General features: G+C 43.0%; 1 protein-coding gene across 3 annotated transcripts in view; it reads left to right on the top strand.

Annotated features, from left to right (window-relative positions):
• The window catches only part of ZNRF3 (zinc and ring finger 3), a 98,677-nt gene that overhangs the window by 38,022 nt on the left and 37,192 nt on the right, over positions 1-23,463 (top strand). The window lies entirely within an intron of this gene.

Below are 23,463 nucleotides of genomic sequence, written 5' to 3'. Positions count from 1 at the left end.
TGTTGCAAAGTGCAAAGCTACCCATTTTGTGTTGCCGCCTAGAGCAGCTCCAGCACTATCCTCCATCTCTGAATTTCATTGCAGCCCCAGGGGAAGCTGCACCTCTGTGGCTCTCTCACAGCTGCTGGACTTTGATGGGGACATGCTTGCGCTCTTTCCACTGGCCTCCCTTGGCAACCAGCCCTTTGAAGATGACCTCTTGCTGTTTGCCTGTTGTCTCTCTTGTGTTGGATTATAGATGAGAGGTTGGCGTGAGGGGAGGGGGATGGAATGGAGTGTTGTGTGTTTTAAGCCTCATTTCTTTCTGCATTCTCAATTTTTTTTCTTGGGGCTTTTACCTTTCTATATGGATAAAATGTTGTCTTGCATACGGCAAAATGGTTTCTGGCAGAAATGCAGAGTTTCTGCTTTGCATTTGTATATAGGACAAAGGAAGTTTGATTAGTTTTGTGGTGAGGACACTGCATTCTTCCTGTAACAATCTACTCCCATTAGTTCCCTTCCCCCGTCCCTCTTTTTAAGGACAATATTGTTCTTAGTTATAGGGCAGCCTTTCTCTGTGTGCATGTTCTGTGTTCCTCTTCCCTCCCTCTGGCCCCAGCGAATGCACCCTCTCAGAGACAGCAGAAAATATATCACCTTGTTAATGAAGGCTATGGTGTGAAATGGGAAGGGATGTTCTAGAGCCCTGTGGCTGGGTTACATGTTGCACGGACACTGACTGCTTTTGGGAATCCGAACAATGAGGCTTTGCTAAATACTGGCAAAATCCTTCATGAGAGTCTTATAATGAAACAGTAGCTGTAGGATAAGAAGTAAGGTACTATCAGGGATCAAACAAAGCACAGGAATAAATGCCCAGTTTTCACAACAGTGAAAGGTGAACAGGTGAGGTGTTTTAGTACAGAGCACTGTAACTAACACTGTTTACACACTTTTACAAATTTTACCATCTCCTTTCTCACTTATTTTCTCAATGATGGGAATCACTTTAATCTACCTGTGTCAGCACTCAATCTGTCTGAGGTTTCTTCAGGCTTTATTAAAGTTCAGGCATGGAGAGCAGAATGGCAGTTGACATTGCCATTGAGTATTGATGAATAAAGCCAGGAGTTACCCATGTTATAGGGTATTTTACAGCAAACAGGAAGAAAATAACTTGGATGTGCCTGTGTATGGAGTTAAAATGCCTCAGTGCAGCATACTACCCAAAATTAGAAGAATAGGATGTGGGAGGTATGTGTGATCTCTGCATGTAACTAGTTCATCCTTATCTGGAATATTGTTTTTTAATTGGACCTTCTCTTTGGAAAACGATCAGCAAAACCAGTCTTTGTCCTTTCACCCAGCTAGGAACAGTAAACAAAGATGTAAGCTAGTAAAAGTAATAGATTATTTACTTGGAAATCAGAGACTTCTTGGGACAAGGGCAGGGATAAGTTTGTGTTCCCTCTGCTACTTCTCTGAAGGAAATACAATGTTGCTGTGTTGTCTCTGTCTTCATGTAATTTGTTCATCCTTATACAACCTGAGCAAATGTAGACCATGCAGATTATAACTCTGTGCTTTGTATTCTAGGAGCTACTAATGTAGATGGTATAGCCTAATCCATGTAGGCAATTGATTTATACCTAATTTTTCCTCTGAAACAAAAGTATGATATTTACTGGTTTTCATTTTGTAGTCCTCCTTCAGCCTGTACGAGAGCATTTCCTTCCCCCTTCTTTCATGTCCTAGTATAACTTGTCTATTTAAGTGAGCTGATTATTGTCTAGGCATAGAATCATAGAATGGTTTGGATTGGAAGTGACCTTAAAGATCATCTAGTTCCAACCCCCGTGCCATGGGCAGGGACACCTTCCGCTAGATCAGGTTGCTCAAAGCCCCATCCAACCTGGCCTTCACCACTTCCAGGAAGGGGGCATCCACAACCTGTTCCAGTGTCTTGCCACCTTCACAGTAAAGAATTTCTCATGTAAATCTACCCTCTTCCAGTTTAAAACCGTTACCCCTCGTCCTGTCACTGTACTCTCTGATAAAGAGTCCCTCCCCATCTTTCCCTTTAAGTACCGGAAGGCCACTCCGAGGTCTCCCTGCAGCCTTCTCTTCTCCCGGCTGAACAACCCTGACTCTCTCAGCCTGTCCTCATACAGGAGGGGCTCCAGCCCCCTGATCATCTTTGCGGCCCTCCTCTGGGCCCGCTTGTGCAGGTCCATGCCTTTGTTATGCTGGGGGCCCCAGCGCTGGACCCAGCACTCCAGGTGGGCTCTCACCAGAGTGGAATAGAGGGGCAGAACCTCCTCCCACCCTCGACCTGCTGGCCACGCTTCTTTTGATGCAGCCCAGGATGCGATTGACTTTCTGGCTGCAGCACACATTGCCAGCTCCTGTGTGGTTTTTCATCCGTCGGTACCCCCAAGTCCTTCTCCGCAGGGCGGCTCTCAACCACCTCATCACCCAGCCTGAGGGCATGTTTGGGATTGCCCCGACCCAGGTGCAGGACCTTGCAGTTGGCCTTGTTGAAGTTCATGAGGCTTGCACGGACCCACCTCTCAAGCCTGTTAAGGTCCCTCTGGATGGCATCCCTTCCTTCCAGCGTGCCAACCTCACCGCACAGCTTTGTGTGATCTGGAAGCTTGCTGAGGATGCCCTCAGTCCCAGTGTTCATCTCAAACATGAAAAATATGTTAAATAATACTGGTAGTATGGACCCCTGAGGGATACCAGTCGTCACTGGTCTCTGCCTGGGCATCGAGCCATTGACTGCATCTCTTTGAGTGTGAACATTCAGGCAGTTCCTTATCCACTGAGTGGTCCACCCGTTAAATCTGTGTGTGTCTGTTTTAGAGACAGGGATGTTGTGTGGGACAGTATCACATGCTTTGCACAACTCCAGGTAGATGATGCCAGTTGCATGTTGTAGTTCTGCAAGTCCTGGTATATGCATGTTGTTTTGATGCATGGCATCTATTGAGGTTACTTTGTTTCTTTCTTTAAAGCAAAAAGGATGCCTGGGAAATAATCAGTGTTATTTTTAACTCACCTTTCTTTTCTTCTTCCCTACCCGTCTCCAGTCATCTAGGACAGTTCCCCACAACTGTGTATGCAAGCAAACCAGCTGTGCTTGTTAGCAGCTTACTGCAATATGCACAGAATAATATCTTCTCTTGCCAGGAGTCCTAGAGGACTCTGGAGAAGCAAGTCAGCTTTTAAACTCCATATAACAGCAAGGACTTCCTGGAAAGCCAGGGTCTAGACCAAATTACGTGTCAGAAAAATGAACTGTACTGAGTTTGGAAATCACTCACAAATCAGTCTACACAAGTAAAGAATAGTCACCGTTGGTCTGGAGACTTACAGTATTGTGAAATTTGGGGTCAGCGTGAGATCTGTCAATCTGCTTGCTAAACCTTCTTGCTAAAATACAATCTCTAAATGACTAGCTCAGGGTTTTTTTTCACAGAGCTGTGTGCTTTTGTAATATAAAATACTACCTTCTCTGGTGTGCGCACATGTCTCTTAATTCCCTCCCAACGCTTGGAATTTTGAACCCAGCCAAATTCATTCCTTTTCTAAGTGTGCATCATGTGTGCTTTTGGCAAGGGAGTGCAAATGGAAATTTCTTTTAGGGTTCCTTATATGAACAGTTTCAATAATTGGGGTTTTTTTTGGCTGTTGAACAGTTATATTAATTCTTTCTGGGCCCCAAACGCTCCCTGTGGTCGAACAAATAGACCCCATTGTATTGTACAATGTTTGTCAGGGTCTCTTCATACTTCCTACTCCATTTTCTGCAAGAAAACTTACTTGCAAAGTATTTGTAACTCCATATGAGGCCTTTAACTTGAGCCAAGGAGATTATATGGCACTGACTTGATGCTTCCAGCTTTAAGTCCCCACTTGAGTGCTATGGGACAAACATAGCTGTTCATGAGATGTATGGTAATCCTATTCTTCCCAGCTAGTTATGATTATGTCTGAAGTTCTGGCCATTAGTGCATTTTTGGGGCCTGTCTTGATTTATATAGGGCCAGAACTCTTTTGTTTTACTATATAGCTACTGGCAGCCTTCTTCTGCCAAAGTAATCTACTAAGGTATCATTTTACTCCTAATTTTCCCTCCAGCTTCCCCCGTACTTCGTGGCACTGTGCCTGCATCTTTTGCCAGCATCTTTCCACCCATTTAAAGAGGAAAAAAACACAACTATAAACATGACTTTGTTCCCCATTGCTCTGTCAGTACTGTGGTAGGAGAATTTAGTGTAATCAAAGCACTTAAATTCTTGAGAGAAGAAATCTGCCCATAGATTATCTCGGGTATGCACATCTTTTCATGGAGTTTTGCATTTGAGACCCTTTGAAGGAAGGAGAGGCCAGCTTTCTGTTTGAATGGTCTGGGAGCTTCCCTTGCAAAGTATTTGGAATAATTAGTGTCCGGCTGCTTTGTTGCAGTAGATCACTCAGCTGTATAGCGTGGGCAGTACACTTGATCTCTGCCTGTGCAATAAATCTGATGCAGATGTGCTGAATTTACAGTTTTGTACACATCTGTTACTGTGCGTGTGCTGAGGGTATCTGTAGCGTCTCTCTGACTTGGGGCAATCCTAGCAGGAGGATATCTGAGAGTACACTGCTACTGCCAGGTATGTCTTTCACCTGGCAGTTTTCTTCCTCTCCTGAGGGATTTGAAGCTGGGCCATAGCACAGGTGAATTGCTCACAAGTACTTCACATACTCTGTGAGTCACAGGTTGGGTATCCCTGTGTCAAAGGAGTAAGGGAATGATGTGGCTTCTTGCTTCAGGTCATGAGTGTGCTGATCAACTAGATCGGTGCCAAGGTCTGGTTCCCTTGTTAACAAAGCCTACTCTGGCTGCTCTTCAAAGTTTACCGCTCCTTTTCACAGGATCTGGTGGACTGTGCATAGTACTGGCCTGTCTGCATTGTAGAATTTTTCTGCATGGTGGATGTATTCAACTGCATATCTCTGTTTTTACATTTAATTACAGCATAGACTGGATTTCTCATCATTCCTTTTGGCATACTTCTTGGAGTAAAGTGGCCTGTGAGAGGATTTCAGGAATGCTTGATGCTCTTGCTATAGGGAAAGTTCGGTGGGAGCCACTTGTGGGTTCAGCGCTAACCACTGGGTTGAACCACATGGTCACAACTGATAGCCAAGAAAAGCGCACTGCTGAAATGCTCAGGTCCTATAATGTTATATTTTGTGGTGATTTGGTTTTTGGCAGGATATTCTTCAAAATGGAAAAAAAGTCTGAAAGCAAAAAGAAACTGTTTTAATGGAGTTTTGTACTTGCGCCACAGGCTGAATGTTCCCCTCTGCACAGCAAAGGAGGAGCACAGGGTGATGAGGAAACGCTTCCAGCTTTCACCTTTTTAAAAAAGGCTGCTATGTTTCAGCTGCAGCCAGCATAAAAACCTCACGTTTTATCAGGTTGCAGAAACAATGGCAACTCAACTTTTTTTTTAAAAAAAACTACTCTTTAGTTCTTGAAAGATTCTCTTTCCTCCCCCCCCCCCCCCATTTGTATGGTTTTGGATTGCTCATCTGTAATGGCACATCCTACTGATGCCTTTTTTCAAAAAGCACTGATACAGAGAAGATACAGCCTGAGTCTTTTCTTTCTGGTGGGGTCTGAGTAATGCTGGGTTGGAATCTAGCAGTTAAGAACCTTAAATTACTTCTTTGGCAACATGTTGCTCTGCCGATACAGAAGAGTAAACAGAGATGGAAAAGTTAAGTTCTTCATTCAACCGTATTTGTAAGTAGTAGGAACAAATACAGTCTTGTGGTGATGCAGTTGTATTAGTAACTGCATTATGTTGAAGATCAAAATCACAGCAGTGGCAACAATCAGTGGGAAATCTCTGTCAGCTGAGATGACTCAAGCCTATCCTGGAGAATGAGTGCAAAGTAATTTTTGTCTTCCTTAAGAAGCAGTTTCTCTTTTAATAGGTAAGAAGGTAAAATTTCAGAGGAAATGCAAAAAATGAGTGGTGCTAACATTAACTTGACTGTTTTGCAGCCTTCTGGGTCTCATATTGATTAATATATAAGTAATACTTCATACAATTAGTCCGGTCACTATTCTCACTAGGGAGTGTTAGTCCAGTGTCTTGCCTTTGCTCTAAAAAGGCTTACTTTGTGCCCTCATAGAAATCTTCCTAGACAATTACTTTTTTCCTCTATACACACTTTTTGACCCTGTGCTCTGTTCCTTTGAGAAGATTTGAAGTTGAATTTCTTCTCACATCAATAAAGTGGAGACTACTTTTTTTTTTAAGTAATGGCAGTATGTAGCAAAGGCTCAGTTAGGTTTTATCTTGTTACTGAAGTAGATAGAAGTTGTTCTGATAGTGAGCTTTAGGTTTTCTTCCTTTAGATGCTCATCTTACATGATTTAGGCTCAATTGGGCAAATTCCAAATTCCTGGTGGAAAGTATGCTTGAGACAATGGACAAATTAGGTGTTTTCCAGTGGAGTTAATGAATGCATGAGTAACTGTTCCATGTCATAGACCTATCAAATCTGTAGTTCCTGCTGGGACAAAGCACAGACTTTGTTTGACAGGACTAGGTCAGTTTCTAGGTTGCCTTGGTGCAAGGCAGTATATGTGATGAGCTGACTTCTCATCATCGCTCTGACAGGAATTTTCCATGCTTCTCATTTAATATGAGCTATTAGTACTCCTATATGAGTACTCTGTGTTGGGTTTTTTTTTCCTTTGGTTAGTTGTCACTTATGGGTGGAAGAATCAATAGATTTATTCTGACCTGTACTGCTATAGTGAAAATACAGTGTGTCACACAGAATTACACAGAATCATATAGGTTGGAAAAGACCTTTAAGATCATAGAGTCCAACCGTTAACGTAACACTTCCAGTTCACCACTAAACCACGTCACTAAGCACCACATCCAAATATTGTTTAAAAACCTAGAGGGATGGTGACTCAACCACCTCTCTGGGCGGTCTGTTCCAAACCCTGACAACCCTTTCAGTGAAGTAGTATTTCCTAATATCCAATCTAAACATCCCCTGGCACAACTTGAGGCCGTCTCCTCTCGTCCCATCACTAGTAATTTGGGAGAAGGGACCAACACCCACCTCACTTCACCCTCCTTTCAGGTAGTTGTTGAGAACTATAACGTCTCCCCTCAGGCTCCTCCAGACTAAATATCCCCAGCTCCCTCAGCTGTTCCTCATCAGACTTGTTCTCCAGACCCTTCACCATCTTTGTTGCCCTTCTCTGGACACGCTCCAGCATCTCAATGTCCTTCTTGTCCTGAGGGGCCCAAAACTCAACACAGTACTTGAGGTGCGGCCTCACCGGTGCCGAGCACAGGGGCACTATCACCTCCCTGCTCCTGCTGGCCACACTATCCCTGATACAAGCCAGGATGCTGTTGGCTGCCTTGGCCCCCTGGGCACACTGATGGCTCATGCTCAGCCGGCTGTCAGCCAGCACCCCCAGGGCCTTCTCTGCCAGGCAGCTTCCCGGCCACTCCTCCCCAAGCCTGTAGTGTTACGTGGGGCTGTTGTGACCCGAGCGCAGGACCCAACACTTGGCCTTGTTAAACCTCATACAATTGGCCTTGGCCCATTGATCCAGCCTGTCCAGGTCCCTCTGCAGATCGACACTCCCACCCAACTTGGTGCTTGTCTGGAAACCTACTAAGGGCACGCTCAATCCCTTCATCCAGATCATTGATAAAGATATTAAACAGAACTGTTCCCAAAACTGAGCCCTGGGGAGCACCACTTGTGACCAGCTGCCAGCTGGATTTAGCTCCATTCACCACAGCTCTTTGGACTCGGCCATCCAGGCAGTTGTTTACCCAGTGAAGAGTACACTTGTATAAGCCATGAGCAGCCAGCTTCTCTAGGAGGATGCTGTGGGAAATGGTGTCAAAGGCTATACTAAAGTCCAGGTAGACAACATCTACAGCCTTTCCCTCATCTGCTACGCAGGTCACCTTGTTGTAGAAGGATATCAAGTTAGTTATGCAGGACCTGCCTTTCCTAAACCCAAGGTGACTGGGCCTGATCACCTGGTTGTCCTGTATGTGCCATGTGATGGCACTCAAGATGATCTGTTCCATAATGTTCCCTGGCACTGAGGTCAGACTGACAGGCCTGTAATTCCCCAGATCGTCCTTCCAGCCCTTCCTGTAGATGGGCATCACATTTGCTAATCTCCAGTCAACTGGGACCTTCCCAGTTAGCCACGAGTGCTGATAAATTATCATCTCACTCATATCCTTCGCTTGTTTTCTAATGTTTTTTTGAGTGGGAAATCAGTAACTTGCCACAAGTTCTTACTTCATTTCTTATTTATAGCATCACTACATGCCTGATATCCCACAGATATCCCACTCATCTGAGGGCACTGAAAGATTCAAGAGCCAAGGGCTAAACAAAAAATATTCTGTAGAACCAAGTAATTCGGGGGCAACCTGATTTGGAAGAAAGGTCTTCAGAAAACATCTAGTTCTCTAGGAATAGGAAAAAGGACAAAGTGAATGCACTGTCATAACTTTGTTTGCTCATGCAATTTTTTTTTTTCATATAGTTTTTTGAACTTTGCATTTTTGGCAAGCGGGTATTCAAGTGTGTGTACATATTTGCCTTTACTGATGTGTCTGGTTCTGTTAGGGTTACACCTTGCTATTGGGCTATCAGAAACATTTTTGATGCTTTATAACAATTGTTGGCAATCTTAAACACACATCTTGTACATCCAAGACTGTAGGTGAGGAAAATTAGAGCAGAGATTAGCTGTTCTGTTAGGTGTAAAAAGAGCTGTCTTAGCAGTGTTACACCCAATAGAGTAATTTGCTGTTGATGCTAAGAAAAGATTATCACTCTAGCAAAAGGTAAAATCTAGAGCAGAATCTTACAAGGAAACTTGAAATCCATCACTTTCATTCCAGAGTTCTTGTATGTGTCCTGTGGAAGTAAGCTTTGCAGATAACTTTCCAAATCTGCGTGCATGTTATTTCAGTTCACTGTGACAGCTGTATCAATAGTGTGAATGAACCAACCCTACTGTTCTCCCACCCCCACCTGCAATACATGCGAACAGCTGTACGGAATTGGACAATAGGTTTGCAGTCCAGTATGTGGTCTGAAATTGGCTAGCACCAGCCAGCTTGGAGGAAGGTGCAGACAGCAGATAGTGGCAATTCTGTTCTCTGAGATTTTCTTTTTCCTGCCTTTACAATTTGGTTATTGTTGAAGCTGAATTTAATATTTAAAACTTTCTTACTCAGTCTCACTCCTGCCCCTGTCACTTTTATGTTTCTTTATTTACTCCTTCCTATCGACAGAAAATGAGGATTGAAGCTCTGCAGAGAACTGGAAATTTTTGCCCTACTGAGTTTTCCTTCGATATCCTGTTTATTCTGTTGGTGCAGCAAGTCCAACTTTAATAACAACAAATAAAATTTTATTTAACGGGATGCTTATTCATAAACCAGTTGCATGTCTAATGAGATATGTATATTAAACCATTTTACGTACCCAGCAATAGCTTGCTGAAGTTGCAGCATGGCCAATAGCTTTTGCAAATTACTTTTACCTTAATTTGGAGGATGGAACTTAGAATCAAAGAACAATAGAAAAATCTAGGCTCAAAGGGATTTCTGGAGATCATCTGATCCAGTTTTCCATTGAAAACACATCCTTAGCATCCTTATTGATGACCTTGTCAAGCCAAATCTGGAATATTTCCAGTGGGGGATGTTCTGCCACTCTTCAGGGCAACCTGTTCCACCCTTGCATCGTTCTTACAGTGAAGAATTGTTTCCATATATCCAAACAGATTTCTCCCTGAAGTATCCTTGAGCCTGTTGCCTCTTGTCTGGTCATCATGCACCCTCATGAAAAGACTACCTCTGTCTTCTCTATAGCTACCTGTAAGACTGATTAGATCTCCCTGAGCCTTTACTTCTCTAGGCTGAACGAATGGAATTCTTTCAACCTTTTTCATATGTCAAGTTCTCCAACCCATTTTTTATCTTGGTGACCTTGTACTGGACCATCTCCAACAAAAACCGGACACATTATTCCAGGTGTGGTCTAACAAGTGCCAAGTACAGTGGAATAATCACATTCCTTGATCTACTGGCTATAAATGTGCTCCAAGCACAGCCTCAGCTGTTGACTCACATTCAGTTTGCTGCCCATCAGAAGCCCCATGAATTTTTCAACCAGGGCTATACTGCAGCCAGTCAGACCATATGCAGCCTCTACTGCTGCTCAGTATTACTCTATCCTACATGCAGGACTTCAGATTTATCTCCATTAAACCTAATGCAATTCTTGGTGGCCCAGTCTTCCAGTCTGCCACAGTGACTGTGTCTTGCCAGCCCTTCCTTCTGGCATATCTACCACACCTCCCAGTTCGTTGTCATCTGCAAACTTCACTGAGAGTGGATTCTGTCCTCTCACCTAGATTGTTTATGATGATACTGAATAGTATCAGACCTAGTATCAACTCCGGAGAAACTCCACTTGTGACCAGCTGCCACTTCAACTTTGAGCCATTAACCACCACTCTCTGCAGTAACTGCAGACTTTGAGCCAGTTTAGCCAGTTCTCCACCATCTTGTGGTCCAGCTGTCTAGTCCATATCTTAGCAGCTTGTCAGCAAGGATGTTGAAGGAGACTGATGTCAAACACTGCACTAAAATCAAGGTAGATGACATCCACAGCTCTACTGTCATCCATGGACCAAGTTGCTTCATCAGAAAAGGTATTGAGAGTGGTCAAGCATGACTTATCCTTGGTAAATCCAAACTGGCTTTTTCAGTCACCATCTTGTCACTCAGGTACCTGGAAATGGCTTCCATAAGGATCTGTTCCTTAATTTTCTTGTGTGCTGAAGTGAGGCTGACTGCTCTGGGGTTTCCTAGATCTGTCTTTTTGTATTTTTGCAGTTAAGTGTAGTTTTTGCCCTTTTCCAGGCATCGGGGGCCTTCCCCTGATCTCCATGACCTTTGAAAGATAATAGAGAATGGCTCTGCAATTATGACAGCCAACCCTCATAGGACACTTGGATCTCATAGACACCTGTATGTCTGGTTCGCATTGATGATCCCTAACTTGACCCTCCTTTACTGCCAGCTGTTTGTTGCTTGCTTTGTTATTGCTTTGTGTCAACCCCATTTAGTGGCAGACACATACTGCTGGTAATTCTTCTTGCTGTTAAGATACTTTTTAGTTTTGACATCTATTGCCAGTTTGAGCTCCAGCTGAACTTAATGTTTTCCTAACTAAATCTCTGCATTTCTGAGCAATATTTCTATATTCATCTTTGGGAGTATGCCCCCTTTTCCATCTCTCCTTTCCAACCAGTCTCTGGAGATTCTAGCAGCAAAATACTGGATTGTCTCTGGATCAGACACTCTGCGTCCTCTAGCACTTCATTTGTGAATGAAGTTGTTTGTTGGAAATCTGTTTGGTGCCCTATTTTTATTTCATTTTGAAGAAAACATGTACACTCAGTCCACTTTTTGTGTTTAATAGGACTGGTTCGACAGGGGAGCTGTTTACTACAGAAGTCCCAGCAGAAATGTACTAATGGTTTTTTTCTTTTTCCTCACTGTAAAACACTTATGTTGATTGGTTGCCTTATTCCACTTGAGCCATGGTACACTCCAGACTTTGGATCAGTCCTTTAGAAGAAGCTTCCATGGGGGATGGAGTTGGAGGAAGGAAATGAGACCTAGAGCTTGGAAGTGGTGGCTGGACACCGAGGGGCTGGGTAGCTAAAAGGATCTGAAGTCTGCACTGAGTTACCTGGCCCTGCTTCCGTACGCCTGGGGGAAGCTAGGAAGGGAGCTCACTTCCCTTCAGTTACCAGGTGCTCCTTCCACATACACCTGGTTGGGGGGAAAGCTTTGAGATGAAACTGCGTTTCCCTGATAGACTTCCTGTTCGGGTTGGTTTGGGTTATTTTATTTTATTTTAGTTTAGTTTAGTTTAGTTTTTGGGCTTTTTTTAACACTGCAAGACCTCATAAATTTTATTTCAAAAGCCAGTCTGGTGAAGGAATGTGAATTCATGCGGAAGGCGATGAATCCACGCCAAGTGCATTCCGGGTTGGGAAACCTATGTAGTGTATCTGTTGTTTCAGGCCCTACAGCAATAAGGAATTCAAGTCTTCACAAAAATACTCAATAGTTCTGCTCCATATTGGAGGCTTCTGCAGTGTAGTTTTTTGAATTTGCTTTTTACTGCAACTGTTTGAAACTCCTGATAGTTTTCCCCCTCATAGAAAATAATTAGTTTTATTGTTGCCTTTGTAGTTTGCCCATGATACCTTCTCTTTAGTGTGTCTAAAGTGAAACATGTCTGTGATCCAGAAACACCCTGGATCCTTCCTGGGCCTGAATTTTTGTTTAGATGTTTTCATTCAGCCTTACCCTTTTGTATCCTGTGATCTACTTAGGCTTTAAAGTGGAAAGAGGCCTTAACCCATGCATTCTGGCCCCCATGCCCCAGACCCTTGGCTTCCTCTTCTGAAGGGCAAAGCAAGATGTCTGCAGCTGAGGTGCTTCAGCAAAGACGTGTTTGGGGCTCGACATGGATGTAGGATGGAGAAGTGCATACCCAGCTTTTTTAAAAAGTCAGTGTACCTTCACTTCCAAGAGAGAAAACAAAGTTGGTGCCTTTTCTTTCAATTTTGTGTTGACTTTTAAAGTCGTGCCTCCAGCAGTTCTCACTTGCCTGGAGCCATTTCTCCCGATGAGAAGGAGCGTGTTACCTGCATTGACGTGCTGTCCCTATCTGTTACACCATAGGCACCTAAGGATGGGGTTGTCTGACCTTGTGTATGTGAGGGAACAAAGAAGCGTTTAAACTATAAAGGAGGGATTTTTAATAATTTCTTACAACAAGATTGACACTTGAAACTGGCACTAAAGTTGGCATTTGCAGAGCTCGACTTCCCAGCTGGAATTCAGCTTTACTAGTGAGCTTGGCAGAGCCTGACTTTTCAAGTGAGTTAACCAAGGAAATACACTATTGGCAGGATAGGAGTCGGGTCCCTATAACCTTTCTGTCTCCTGGGATGTGGAAGGGTCTCCTGGGAAATGTCTCCCTTCTCTACTCAGCTCCTTCCTAATCTTTTATTAAAGTAATATGTTGATCTCTATGGAATTTTTTCGGATTTCAAACAGAACAAGCAAACAAATGGATTGCATGTGTAAGGTTGGGAAGGGTGAAAGTGAGCTTTGATAGTGAAACAACGTTGGTAGAGGAGGGATCAGAGCTGCTGTTTCTATTTGAAAATGTTAAATTTTGACTTGTAACTTTGGTACGTATTTCAGGGAGTGCTTAAGTATAGCTGATACAGACCCTTGAGCAAGCTCTCAATTTCCTCTTTTCCTAGCACACTAATGCACTGCGTGTGTCTTTTGCCACAGAATTGTGTCCAATGTTTAAGGTGCAGTGAAGTGCTGGAGCTGCGTTTTTTTTTCATGTTAAGCCAAACAAAACCACCACTTTCTACCAAGCTGAAAAAGTCCATTCAAACATTAAAATTCCACACTGTTACTCCAGTTCTAGATGTTGTTTTCTAGAAGTTCATGCTGGGAAAAAATGCTTACTATTTCAGCATGGGTTTTATTTTTGATTTTCTGTTCCTTTCAGTGGCCAAAGTTGTCATGCCACAGTTACCATCTTCCTTTCTAACACTTTTCTATCCATGCAGTGAAGTCTAGTCAGACAGCTGATTCTATTGGTGTTTATTGCATGAACATCTCCCCAAGACAGAGAGTAAGAAAACCACTGCTTTGTCTGAGAATCAGGGTTAATTCACTTGTAAACCAGCGATGAGAACGGGGCAGGCACGTGACTGCATGAGTCCTGTTGCAAGCACCATCTGCCCCAGAGGATGGTATTTTGCCACATGTAGGCACCTAATCAGTAGAAGTAACACCAGTATTTTAAGCTCGAATTCTTAAATTCACTAGCTTATGTTGCACTTTAGTTGATGTCCCTGTTTCAGAAAATTGCAATATATTCTATCTGCCATGATGTACTCGGACTACTACAGTGTAAGCCTGTGGAATCCGAGCAGAATCCACTGACTGCCTCTGGCTTGGTGTGGTGGAGTGCTTTTGTGGACAGAAAGTTTTCTGTTGATGCAGCACATGTCTTACTGGCCTTTGTGTTGACTCTCTGCTTTTTTCTCTATCTTAAATTCATGTTTTTCAGAATCGTGCTAGTGGGTTGACCCTTCTGATATGCACCTTAAACTTAACATTGTTTTGTATTTGAGAATGCAGACAAAAACCTACCATGCCTACCTTCTCATCTTCTTTTACAGTCTTTAGGACAGGGGTAGGTCTCAAGAGCTCTTCTGTGTTATTTTGTGGTCTTAGGTGTTCTAGAATTTGTACTAACTATGAGACTACAAAAGTATATTTCGCTCTTCTCTGCTCCCAGCATGGATCTGTGAGCCATTTTTAAATCTCTCTTTTGTTAGTTTTGCCCTTACTTCTCCTGTCTGGTAAATGTTCACTTCTGTGAGTAAATTGGTTCTGTATGCTTAGAGGGATGGTAGTTGCCCAGAGGATGGGATGTGGGTGCTCAGGGTAATGTCAGTGTCTCACCCAATCCCTGCCCCTGCAGCAGTGTCATCTCTGGTTACTGTTGCAAAACCATGAGATTTTGTTATACCTGGGTTATACAAATCTTTCTGTCAAATACGTAGCTAAACAAAGGGGAAAATATTTCAATTTTGTATTTCAAAATGTGCTGGTATGTCAGAGGCAAGAAGGAACCTTAAAAGAATGGAGATGCTTACCAGGATGGGATGTAACTTTAGTTTGGACAGGCAATATCAAGTCTGGTTCTGCTAGCATATACTTCAGAATTTTATAGTGCGTACTCCTTCTTGGCCACGAGGAAGTCATATTTCAGTGTTTTGGAAAAGGATGCCTTGGTACCCTGCCCTTTGTTTCATGAACTAGGAACTAGATGTGATGCTTCTCTCCATATTAATCCTCTGCTATAGAAAGTGTTACCAACTGAAGTTCCAGATCAATGCAGAGCCCTCTGACGTGTATGTAAATCTTTACCTGGCTTTACAGAGGTCCGTTTATTCATGGTATGCTGAATTACTAATAAAAATCAGCCACAGATTCTGGTGGTGCACATTGCATGTGAGTAGATACGATTGCCTTTTGTAGTACACTCAATGGAACAATAAGAATAAGCAAAAGTTGAATGGGTATCTAGGAGACTTACTGAATATGAGACATGCTTGTTTTTTGTTTGTTTTTGTTTTTATTTATTTATTTATTAATTCAGGTCATCCTCAAATATGGGGTGAAGACCCAAAAATGAATGAAAAATATTTACAGCTTGTACCTCTTCCCTTATTATTTGTCAGGAGATAAAACACCTGATTAGTTCTAGGGGATTAAGCACAGAGGGAGATATTGGCAGCTGATTCGAAGGAAGACTAAAATTTAATTGAGAAAAGGATGGGAAGGATAAATAGGTAATTTTAGTGAAGAGATTCTTGCTTAATTTGATTGTTACCGATCTCGTATTGCTGTGACCAGAGCACACATTGTAAACTTTGTATGTGCCTCGCTATGTTTCCGTACTGCCGTATCGCAGGAAGCCTTTCAAGAGGGGAGCAGAGGTCATGCCGGTAAAGCTACACAGCTGCTGAGCGAAGGCATGCATATAGCACGGGCCATCTTTTAGCTGTTTTTTGCCCAAAGGGGTGGAGGAAAAAGAGTGATGTTTTGTGGCTGGTGGGATTTAAACAGTTGAATTTATAATGAAGAATTCAACCAGAAGAAAGTTTGGGAAGGTAATGCTGAGTCTCAGAGGCATGTTATTGAAGTTTTTAAGACTGTCCAGGTCTCGTTATCTAGATCTGGCTTGTAGTTATTAGAACTGATGTCTTTGCAGGAACGGGGAATAGTTGGGATCTGCTAGGGTTGTGTTGTTTTGTTTTCAGTGGAACTGAAATTAGGGAATCTGTTTACAGTGTTGACATGCTTTGCCTTTCTGCAAACTACTGGGACTATGTAAGACACAGAAATGCCAGCCTGGTTTTATCCAAGCTAGCACAGGCCCCAAAGCAATATAATGGGATCACCCTGATACATGTGGACATGACTGTCTCACTTCCACACCCAAGCCAATAAATATTTGGTGGCATAATATGCCATGTGGATTTAATGGCTTGAAGGTTGAAGCTCACTTGTGATCTTCACATGGTGTGAATGTACCCTTTGTCTTTTTTTGTTGTTGTTGTTTACGCCCTTTGGGATCCTTAATTGTAGTGTGAATTGGGAAAAAAAAACCCACTCCAACCTTATGAATGGACAACTGAAACTGACTTTCCTGTTAGCCATTGGAGTCTCAATATGAAGTGTGAATGAAATACTCTTGGCTGGGATGTGAAGCCAGAGAGAAATTCATGCAGAGAAGCGATCTGTGAGTGGAAATTGCATGCTCAGAGTGATGCACCACAAACATGACTCTAACAGTGGTGGTCAGAAAGGTTACTTGGTGTGTTCAGGGAGAAGAAAGTTGCATTAGGTAAGATGGAAATTGATGAGTTGAAGTATAAAGAAGAGATGTGTGTTTCCTGTAGAAATAAACACAATAAGAGATTTTTGGAAGTGTTGTAAAAATGATATCCAAAACCCCAATTTTTTTTGAGGTGGGGAATTGAATGTCTTCTCTTGGCAGGTGGGGTAGGGACAGAATTTTGAGGAAGGTGATCATATTGCCCATGGTAATTTATCAATGGGATCAGGACGAGGTTGATGGAGAGGCTGGTTTGAATGGAGATTTAAATGATCTGCATTAAAAATCTGAAATCTGAACAATGCGAACAGATGAGAGCACCCAGAGAGAAGATGAGAAGAGTGCCATCACAGAAACCCACGAGGAGCCCAGAGGAAGAGGTGCTGGAGGGTGGGGATAGAGGTCGTGCTCCCAAGTTCTGGTCACGATAATATTAGTAAATTGGTAGATTGTACAACCTGTCATTGACTACATAATGGCATTTTACTAAAAGAGCTGAGACTGGGTACTTGAATTTGAGTTCCCTCGATGTGTTAATAGTGACACAGAGATGATGACTAATGTGTCTGCCTTATCACTTAGCTGAGTGTTTGTGTTGGTCCTGTAGATCAACAGATTCACTGGAACAAATAGTCTAGGAACAGTTTGGCTTTGCAGTGCACGTGTTTTTAATTGAACAGTACAATGTTTTTGTCAGTTGTCCCTTCCTGAAACATACAGACTTTGAGGGAATACTGCTGGCATAATATAATTTATTTCGTTAATTACTCTGGTGAGATTTCAGTGTGATGCAACAAAATCCTTGGGAGTTCATAGCCTGCAGATGTACCTAGTAAGTTCTCTACATTTGCCAGCACAGAGCCTGCAGCACTCTATTGGTTTTGCTTACTGCTTACACTGGGTTTTGCATTTGGGTTTGAGGTTTCTCATGTGCAAGATCATTTTGCCATTGTGTGGTGGTTTAATAAATTTTGGTCTCTTCTCTGCTTCAGTCTTCTGTGCACTGCTAGGAAATGTTGAGTAGACATTCTGTGCCTGGGTCGCTGGACTACAAAATGGAATCCACTTGCTGTGGTCACGTTTGTCCTTGCACAGCAAGGTAGTAGCCAGCGTGGCCACGTTGGAGGAGAATTCTTCTGTGACAGCTCTTTGGTTTTGTTTGCTAGCCAGAGCACAGCTTGCTTCTAGTAACTAGTTCATAGTACAACCTTGCTATAGTCTGTGAGTAAAAGTGTGTGTTCTCAGTGGGTTCAACTCATGGTTTTGGACAAGAATTTGAAAACTTCTGTTCCTCAGGGTGAATACAACTGTGTGAATGGCATAAGTCCTGTACTGAGGAGATGAGTTCCTGGTTGATTTTTTCCCCATTGTTGACAAACTTGTCAGGGATTCTTTTTTTTAGGTTTTTACCTCAGGACAGAGTTCAGAAACTTCTTAGGAAATGCTGTTCTTTGGACCTAGTTCAAGGAGCAGGAGCTGTTGGTATTTGGAAAAGGAGTTTCAGAATGCCATATAGTGGTCAGTAAATGCAGAGCAGAAGTCACCTCTTGACAGAAAAATAATTTATATTTCTCAGATTTCTTACAGTTCTTCATTCTTACCTGTTCTGTAGTCCGGCTTCATATTCCATGTTCAATTTGAAGTCTCAGGCAGCTTTTCAAAGAGACAGCTCATTTAGTTACACATATTGGTCTTGGTTTTACTACATGTTCCAAAATTCAGCCTCTGGATTTCAAACTTAGTGCCTGGTACCTACTGCATGATACACATGCCGCAGATGATAGTAGCTAATACTGTCATGCATATTTTGTCCAAGACAGCGGTAAGCACATGATGCTCTCTGAATCTTTCTCAATGCATGCAGTTTCTCAGAGTCTTATTTCTCGACTGATCTCGGAAAGTGAGGTGAGAGGGTTTTCTTCTAGTCTTTGGACAACATTTACCTTTGCTGGAAGAGAGAGTGTACTGGATATGCTGTCTGTTCCTACCTTCTTCTCGCTGGAAGGTAGGAGCCCTGCAAAGCTACAGTGCAGCAGTGGCCATCCTTTATGATCTTGGAAGCTGCATATCAACTTTTTCATAGAACAAGCAAGAGAGTCCTGCAGTTCCATCATGGAGAACCAGAGGGGCAATGAATGTGGTTTGCAGTTTGTCAGAAAGAGATGAGTGCTTTTTTAGGGGTCTCATTATTCCATTTGGGCTGAAGCTAGAGTCAAAATGATTCAGTAATTTCAGCCTCAGCAGCTTCTGCTGGCTTATGGTCTGCTGGAGGCAGGAATCAAATGGTGTGGCAGTCTCCATTTCAGCAAAACTCTGCTGTTGGTCTATCGTATGGACCTGGAATGAGACTCAGAGGAGCCATAGTCTGGTTGGTACCTTCTTGTGTGCTGATTGCTCCATATTATTGCTGCCATTCACAGAACCATAGAATCATAGAATGGTTTGGATTGGAAGGGACCTTAAAGATCATCTAGTTCCAACCCCCGTGCCATGGGCAGGGACACCTTCCGCTAGATCAGGTTGCTCAAAGCCCCATCCAACCTGGCCTTCACCACTTCCAGGAAGGGGGCATCCACAACCTGTTCCAGTGTCTTGCCACCTTCACAGTAAAGAATTTCTCATGTAAATCTACCCTCTTCCAGTTTAAAACCGTTACCCCTCGTCCTGTCACTGTACTCTCTGATAAAGAGTCCCTCCCCATCTTTCCCTTTAAGTACCGGAAGGCCACTCCGAGGTCTCCCTGCAGCCTTCTCTTCTCCCGGCTGAACAACCCTGACTCTCTCAGCCTGTCCTCATACAGGAGGGGCTCCAGCCCCCTGATCATCTTTGCGGCCCTCCTCTGGGCCCGCTTGTGCAGGTCCATGCCTTTGTTATGCTGGGGGCCCCAGCGCTGGACCCAGCACTCCAGGTGGGCTCTCACCAGAGTGGAATAGAGGGGCAGAACCTCCTCCCACCCTCGACCTGTTGGCCACGCTTCTTTTGATGCAGCCCAGGATGCGATTGACTTTCTGGCTGCAGCACACATTGCCAGCTCCTGTGTGGTTTTTCATCCGTCGGTACCCCCAAGTCCTTCTCCGCAGGGCGGCTCTCAACCACCTCATCACCCAGCCTGAGGGCATGTTTGGGATTGCCCCGACCCAGGTGCAGGACCTTGCAGTTGGCCTTGTTGAAGTTCATGAGGCTTGCACGGACCCACCTCTCAAGCCTGTTAAGGTCCCTCTGGATGGCATCCCTTCCTTCCAGCGTGCCAACCTCACCGCACAGCTTTGTGTGATCTGGAAGCTTGCTGAGGATGCCCTCAGCCCCAGTGTTCATCTCAAACATGATAATGATGTTAAATAATACTGGTCCCAGTGCACAGAATCACAAAAGCACAGAATGATAGGCGTTGGAAGGGATCTCTGGAGATCGTCTTGTCCAACTTGAGCAGGCACACCCAGAGCAGGGGGCACAGGACTGTGTCCAGGCGGATTTTGAATGTCTCCTGGGAAGGGACTCCACAGCCTCTGTGCCACTTGTATGGACCCCTGAGGGATACCAGTTGTCACTGGTCTCTGCCTGGGCATCGAGCCATTGACTGCATCTCTTTGAGTGTGAACATTCAGGCAGTTCCTTATCCACTGAGTGGTCCACCCGTTAAATCTGTGTGTGTCTGTTTTAGAGACAGGGATGTTGTGTGGGACAGTATCACATGCTTTGCACAACTCCAGGTAGATGATGCCAGTTGTTCTTCCCTTATCTACCAGTGCCCTGTCGTGGGCTGTCATGAAAGGCTTCTAAATTTGTCAGGCACTATTTGCCCTTAGTGAAGCTATGTTGGCTGTCACCAGTCACCTCTATATTTTCCATGTGCCATATCATAGTTTCCAGGAGGACCTCCTCCATTGTCTTGCTGGGCACAGAGGTGAGACTGACTAGCCTCTAGTTCCCGGGTATTCCTTTTTTCCCTTCTTAAAAATGGGGATTACGTTTCTCCCATGTTATGTTTCCCGATCCTCCTCTCTGACTAGTCTACATGTTTGTTTCTTCTGGTCATGCCTCTTATTACAGGAAAGAAAATTTATTCTGTAGGTACACTGTTTCCGTGTGGGTCTAACCATGAAGCTCACCTGAGCCCTATAAACATTAGTTTGCTGATAACTATTTTGGAATGCTAAATCGTGCCTTGCCCTTCCCTTCCCAAAATACATCAAGTTAATACTTGTATCATGGTTGAAAAGCTGGAGTTTTTCTTCTAATTAGTAAAGTCTAAAATCGTAAGGAATTGTTAGCTCTGGCAACCCAGAGGTCTAGCAAAGCTTTTTAAGTGATTTGTCGGTTCTTGTCAGAATTGTGGCGGTTATTTGAATTTTGAGGGCTCTGCTGCTTCCAGGCCTATGATTTTTGTCTGCTAAACTGTGCATAGGTCCTTTTCCAGGCCACCTAGCTTTTTGAAGAAGACAGGAGTGTTCAGAAATGCAACTTTGATTTTGCTAAATGCCTGGGAGCTCTGTGCCACATAGAATAGTGCCCTGTGTATGACGGTGAGATGCTTGAGCTACTATATGCCCAGTGCTTGACTGTTGCAAATTCCTGACTGTCTTGAAAACCCTATTAGGGGCCTTTAGTATTCTACACTGCAAATATTTAACTGTCTTTAGAATTGTGTGTGATTCACACTTTTTTGCTTCTAAATAAGAAGGCTTTCTTCTCAGGTGTTCGGGGCGTTGTTATTGGAGACGGGGTGTCCACCAGTGTTGTCATTGAGAGGGGAACAAAATTACCGATTTCTTTTTAAAGGCAAGGATGCCCAGGCTTTTTAAAAGGAAGAGAAGAGGCTCTTTCAACTTTGGGCTTATCCTCATTTCCAGGGACATAACTGCAGAATGTGCTTGGTGACTGTGATCTAAAGGGCTATTCACACTTGGAAGCTGCTATGGAATAACAGTATTCTGGAGAAGAGTGGCTGTGGAAAGAATTTTTTGTTCCTCTTGGCCTTCTTCCAAGACATTTTCTGGACTAAAGTGGCTAGAGGCAGTATTTATTGTATGGTTGGGAAAAAAAGACCAAAACTTTTCATCTCATTACAGCGTATAGAAAGATCCTGAGCTGTTCATATGGTGGTTTGTAACACTATAATGCCATATCCTGGCACACAGAAAAAAAAGGACAAAAAGGTGGAAGTTTTCTTTTAATCATCAGGACTTTTTTTTAGGTGATAGAGTTACAGAGTAAAATGTTCCTCCTCTGTTGGTTTACTGTTTGTCTGCTCTGTAACACTAACCCACTTAAAATTTGTGCGGCTCTTTTTGAAGTTATTTTAAACCCTCAGCAATGTATACAGATTCTGTAACCTTGGATAAAAGCACCTGAGTCGTGGTTTCAGTTTTGCCCTTTCAGGCGTGTGGAAAGTGCCCCAGCACATTTCAAGGATTTTGAACTAGAAACTTCTTAGATAGGGGTTATGGTTTCAAAGCTCAATTGATACAGCATATGTCAAGGGAATTACATCAAGGGAATGTTTCTCTGTTTCTTTAGATATTTAATATAGACTAAAGCTTTGTGTTTTCTTAAAGGATCTCATTGACTTCTTTTGGGGTTAATTATGTTGGAATATATGCCCTGGCAATTTTGGAGAAAGAACTCTTTGCCTGACTCCCTTCCCTGTTTTTATGTCTGTGCTGAATAGTTTATCCATCAGATGCTGAGTTTAAGGAGTGGTTCATCTTCCAGTGATAGAGTACCTGTCCCAAGCTTTTAAACAGAGTAAGTTGAACGGCTAATCCATGTGAGACTGTGGACAGCTCAGGAGCGTGGAATGGTAACTCATAACAAAAAAAAAGTAGTAGTATGAATTAAGAGTCGGGCAGAGGGTTCTATTCTGTCTGCCTGGTATTGTGGTAGCCTGTTTTTCCCTCAAAATAGGGGTGAATTGGTGATGAATCTTGAAAAATAATGAGTGGCAGGAAAAACTCTGTATTGTGTCAGGTCACTGATGTGTTTTCCATATTTTGCCATAATTACTCAAATTATTCAGAAAGTCAGGGCCCCACAAGATAGTATAAATAGGTCTCCTTGTATTGAATCACTTGCAAAATGAAAGTCAAGGGTCAAGACATGGGAGAAAAGGACAAAATGATAAGCTGGTGATGCAGAAGAGATGGCAGGATTAGTGACCATTACATGGTGCTACTTTGCATGGATTAGTGAGAGATATATATGTAAATTATTGAGCAGTATGATCTTCTATTATGATATGGTATGATTATGATTATGCTGATTATGATCAGCTACCAGAAAACAAAATTGTCGGAGTGTTGATACCAGTTTGTGGTTTTCTTCAGCTAGTTTGGCAAAGGTGAGATTTAAGGAAAGGCATGAGGCTGGATAAAGTACAGACTTTTTTTGCAAGGAACTTTTTCTGCATACATGTTAAAGCATGGAAAACTGTTAGGCAAGGGTCTGTGAAAAATCTGAGATTTTAGTTGAGGGAAAAAGAGAACAAGGAGAACATAGTAAATAGTGTAAGAAGTTAATTGTTTCACACCCTATACCCAAAGATATTATCCTAAAGAAGGACAGCAAACTTGGAAAAGACAGTTTAAAAAATTGATGCATAGGAAGCTCCTTGCTGTAGTAAAATGAGAGGAACTATCTAGTGTTGGAAGGAGGAGGAAGAGATGTAATATCTGAAATTAAAGCAAATAATGTATTGTTGCCTTGTGTAAGAAACACACATATCTGAAAGGAGACTGCAGTTTCTCACTTCACGATACCTCCCCCTCATTTGGGCTCAGAAAAAACTGGAGGCTGTTCCACTACAGTTAGGAAGTTTCTTGTATCTTACTTTGAACTACGTGACAGGCATGTTCCAAAGCATGACAGACAGTAAATATTGTG

Source organism: Phalacrocorax aristotelis, chromosome 15 (assembly GCF_949628215.1).
Source record: "Phalacrocorax aristotelis chromosome 15, bGulAri2.1, whole genome shotgun sequence".
Lineage (NCBI taxonomy): Eukaryota > Metazoa > Chordata > Aves > Suliformes > Phalacrocoracidae > Phalacrocorax > Phalacrocorax aristotelis.
This window is presented reverse-complemented; position numbering and strand designations above follow the sequence as displayed.